Source organism: Lipotes vexillifer, unplaced genomic scaffold (genome assembly GCF_000442215.2).
Source record: "Lipotes vexillifer unplaced genomic scaffold, Lipotes_vexillifer_v1.1 scaffold21, whole genome shotgun sequence".
NCBI lineage: Eukaryota > Metazoa > Chordata > Mammalia > Artiodactyla > Lipotidae > Lipotes > Lipotes vexillifer.
This window is the reverse complement of record NW_006774065.1, coordinates 857,983-862,752: the sequence shown is the minus strand read 5'-3', so window position 1 is coordinate 862,752 and position 4,770 is coordinate 857,983.

Below are 4,770 nucleotides of genomic sequence, written 5' to 3'. Positions count from 1 at the left end.
GGTTCCTGCTGGCCTCAGAGGAGAGGCCCCGAGCCAGCCACTGGCCCAGCATCCGGTGTCACTTACAAACACAGGACAGTTGCCACCCTCGGCGGGAGAGCCAGCCCTGTGCACCCGGCCCCCAGCCACGCCAGGCACCGTCGGGGTGCCTGGCCCAGGCTTGGTGAGGGACAGGGCAGAAATAGGCACGCACTGGGGAAGCCCCAGGGACCGCAGCCCAGGTCCAAATGCAGACCGAGGCTGGGGCTGGGGAGGGACACCTCTCACGTCGCTGGAGTTTCACTTCTATAAAATAGGAGGGCTCTCAACAGGGAAGAAAAGAAAAACCGATGGAGACCAAGATGTAACTAACTTAATGCAAGCTTGTGGTCTACAATGACGGAGCCTCCCCACACCTGCCCGCTTGAGGCCCCTGCGGGTGTGTCTCGACTTTCTCCAAGGCAATGTGTGGGCTGCTCTCCCTGAATGGACAGGAGAACTGAGGCTCCATGGGGCTCCACGACCTGTCCAAGGTCACCCTGTCTGTGAGGGGTGGAGCAGGGACCATTCATTAGCCCCCTTAACGCCATTCAACAACTTAGGTGTGGAGACAGATAAAGCATCCATTTGCCAGATGGGGAAACCGAGGCTCAGAGCTGTGAAGTGACTTGTTCAAACACAGCCGGGATGTGAACCCAGGCAGTCTGGCCACATAGCGAACCAGGAGCCTGCATCCCTCCCCCCACCTCATCCTCACGCCTGTGTGGCCCCTATTACTGCCCCATTTGACAGGCAAGGAAACTGAGGTTCGCACAGGGGAGGCCCAATGTACAAAGGGACAGAACCAGGATTCAGACCCAGGTCCGTGGCAACCAAGCCACGCCGTCTAGGAACCCAGCCCTCCCCGGCCTGTGCTCACACACCCCACGAGCCGTCCCGCTGCCTCCCAACGGCCCCAGCGCACCCAGACCTCAGGACAAATCACTCCCTCATCCCCTCCGCTTGCAACTGAGGGCTCCTTGTGAGCTCCAACTTTCCAGTGTTTATCCCAGCTCCTCGCTGCCAGGTCCCTGGGCAAGCCTGGGCCAGTGGCGCTGATTTCAAACCAGACACGGGCGCCCAGCCAAGAGCCACCGCGGTGGGAGCCGGGCGCCGGGGCAGCCGCAGCGCTGCCTGCACCTGGCCCCTTCCCCTGCTCCATGGCCACCGAGGCACCCGCCCCCCAAATCCCCAGGCCCCCAACCCACCCCCCGGGGCCAACACCGATGAACAGACGCCAGGAGCACCACATCCCTGGTCCTACCCGCTCCCCCACAGGGACGCGCACAGTACAGGGGCTCCAGAAAAGCAGCACTGTGCCCCCACGCATCACTCCCATCCTCCCAGGCCACCTGCCTGCCCAGCACCCTTTCTGGGGCTTCAGCAACTCTGATAAGGCGTCAGGGACCACTGTGCCCCAGCCATCGCCCACCTGCCGGGGCAGAACTGGGGCGTCAGAGCACAAGCCCGTCGGCCACCAAATGGGGTCTCCGGCGCAGGTCCCGGTCCTCCTGCGATCTGTGGCCCCCAATCTCTGCCCCCTCTCCCCCCGCCAGGCGGCCGGGTCACACCACATCTCCCTGCCCACTGCCAAGCCCGGAAACTTCTCTTACCCGAGCACATGACCGGCCTCTCGCTCACGTCAGCTCCAAACACAACTTGAAGGAACTCTCCCACAAAAACAGAAAAAACAAAAAGAAAAGAAAAAGAAAGAGAAGTAGAAGGTGCCAGCAAGTGGGTCAGCGGAGTCCACACACACACATTGTTCTGCTGGCTTCCAGAGGATACGCCGCGTCCAACCTCAAACCCATCCTTCCTCCAGGGCTGACCCGGGAGAGGGGCGGCCCCGCCGAGCAGCCGTGCCGCCTTCCCGCGAGACTGCGGGCTCCCGCCCCGGCTGGGGGGGCCCTGCAGCCGGCCCGTTCCCCCAGGCCCCCGGCCCGATGCCCACCTTAGACGGGGTGGGCAGAGGTCCCCCAGGGACCACCCACGGGACCACCCGACCCACAGCAGGGTGAAAGCGCGGCGTTGGGCCCCAGGATCCCTGCTTGCCTCCTGCCCCTCCGGGCCTATAAACACAGGGAATTACATAAGTCCACTCCTCTCGTTGGGAAGCCAAAAGTACGAGCTTTTTCTCCTAGCCTTGGCAGTAAGTAATAATTCCTCATCGCCATGGTAACCCTGGCGGGCTTCCAGCCGACACTCGGGAGCTGAAACACGGGGAGGCCTTTTTATAGCTCGGTAGAAAAACCGCACTGTTCACTGCTCGCAGGCGAAAGCGAGCTCCAGGCCAGTGCCTCCTCCTTAACCCGTCTCCTCCCAGCCGGACCGTCCACCCAGAGGGCAGCATGGCCGGCCCAGCCCGCACCTGGAGTGAACCGAAGCCGCTGCCCCTGTCCCTTCCCGGCCCTCCAGTCTCCAGGGTGACATGGCCACTGGGCAGGCTCTGTCTTTAATATATTTCTGTCCTTGTCATCTCAGGAAAAGCAAACATGACCCCCTCACATTGGTATTCTGAACCAGGGTTGTAACAGTGACAGGCCCAGAGGGTGAAAAACGACAGTCACAAACACGCACGCACTCATGCACACAGTCCAAAATGGACGGCTTGGTGGTCAGCCAGGGGTCTGAACCTTGGCTGCAACTAGCTGTGTGACTCAGAGACAGGTCTGAGCTTCTCTGGGTGCCAGTTTCCCATCTGCAGCCGGGCGGGCTCTGCTCTGCTGCCCCAGCGCTCCGAGCACCAGCGATGAGGTGTCAGGGGAAGCTCCAGAGGGATCTCCAGGCTCGCTCCCCTGCCCCCAGCAACCAGGAGTTGGGCCCAATGCCGTTTGCCTGAGATGGCATCCTGAGCGATGCCGAGGGGTCCCACGGGATACAGATGCGGGGACAGGCAACACAGGCGGAAAGGCACAGCAACTGCAAAGGTCTGGAGGCCGGATCGAGTTCGGTGTGTTGCAAAACCACAGAGAAAAATGGTGTGGCCGAGTGCAGTGGTGAAGCGGGGAGAGCATTAGAAGTCAAGGTCAGGGAGTGATGGGAGAGGAGTGGGGGAGGAACAGCATGAGAACCCTGGGCAAATCACGGAACTCTGTGGACTGGAGACCCTCCCCAGAATAATAATGACAACGACAGTTAACGGGAACACGTACTGTGTGTCCAGCGCTGTGTAAGCACTTCACATGTTAACCCATCTGTCCTCAGGACAGCACAACAAAAGGCAGGGGCACCCAATATACAAAGAAGGAAACAGGCCCAGAGAGGTCAAGTGGCTTGCCCAAGGTCACACAGCTGGAAAGTGGCTGAGCTGAGGTTTGAACCAGGCAAATCTGGCTTGCATCAACCCTGCCACTGGGTATAGTCAGCAGGGATTCATAGAGTGTTTTGGGCGGATCACATTTGTATGTGACAAAGGTCCTTGGCCACTGAACTGGCCAGGGGACTGGAATGGCCACTAGGTGACCTGTGAAGAGGCCCCCGTGGAGGCCACATATGTGCTGACTTTCATCAGCTCATCCTCCAGCCTCTCCCAAGAAAACACCCTCCAGCCTCTCCCAGAGTTTTGTGGAAGAGTTCTACAGATCTGCCTTCTTTTATAGGTGGGGAAAACGAGGCACAGAAAGACGTGAGCGACCAAAAGCTATATTTTTAGACCAAAGATTCCGCCCATTGACTTTCACCCTGACTGCCAGGAGGCCATGAAACTCAGGAACGGGCCAAACCAGCCCCACCAAAACACGGGCAGGTGGCGGGGCCCAAAGCAGCAGGCTCAAAACGCACGGGTTCCTTTTGTTCTTTTCTGTTTCTTTTGACACAGACCCGCACCCAGACTTTCTCAGAGGCTGGCCCTGGAATCAGGAGTAACACATCCACAACCCCACCAGAGCTATTTATGCTTTGGGCAGGTTTGACGCTGGGCTGTGTCATTCCGGGGTCACTTTTTGTGTCTCTCTCCTCCAAGAAGCTGGGTAGCAAATGGTTTGCTGAGTGACTCTATGAAGATGGCAAACCATCACAAACCAGAAACAGACCCTGGCAGCCCCCTCTAGGCAGAGCCAGTCACCAAAACCAAGTTTACATTCAGAATAAGTTAGTGTGTGGTCGTCTGCTTAGCAAAAGAAGGCCTCATCCCCCAAGCCTCTGAGGGTGAGCATCCCTCGGGGCTCTGACAAAAACCAAGATTCGCCAACATGTATTTCTAGGAACCTGTCTTCGGGCAAAGATTTGGACGGTGGAAAAAATAAGTGAAGACGTTACAGGATACACTGGGATGGGGGCCAGAGAAGCACGGGGTCCCCAAAAAGAGGCAGGAGGGGTCCCTAGACCAAGTGGCCCTGGGTAAGACCCCCAGCCTCTGCAGACATCAGTCTGCTCAGCTCTGAAATGGGGCACGCCTGCCTGTTGTCTCTGTCAGGGTTAAGAGAAACTACACCTCTGGGGGGGCTCAAGGGACCAGAGGAGACCCACAGTCACAGATCCCACTCAGCATCCAGCTCCAAGTGGAAGGGATCCCCACTCACTGCCTCCCCATGTGGCTGCCTCCTGACCCGGCCAGGCTCCGAGATAAGGTTGGAAGCAGGGGGACTTCCCTGGTGGCGCAGTGGTTGAGAGTCCACCTGCCGATGCAGGGGACGCGGGTTCGTGCCCCAGTCCGGGAGGATCCCACGTGCCGCGGAGCGGCTGGGCCCGTGAGCCGTGGCCGCTGAGCCTGCGCGTCCGGAGCCTGTGCTCTGCAACGGGAGAGGCCACAAC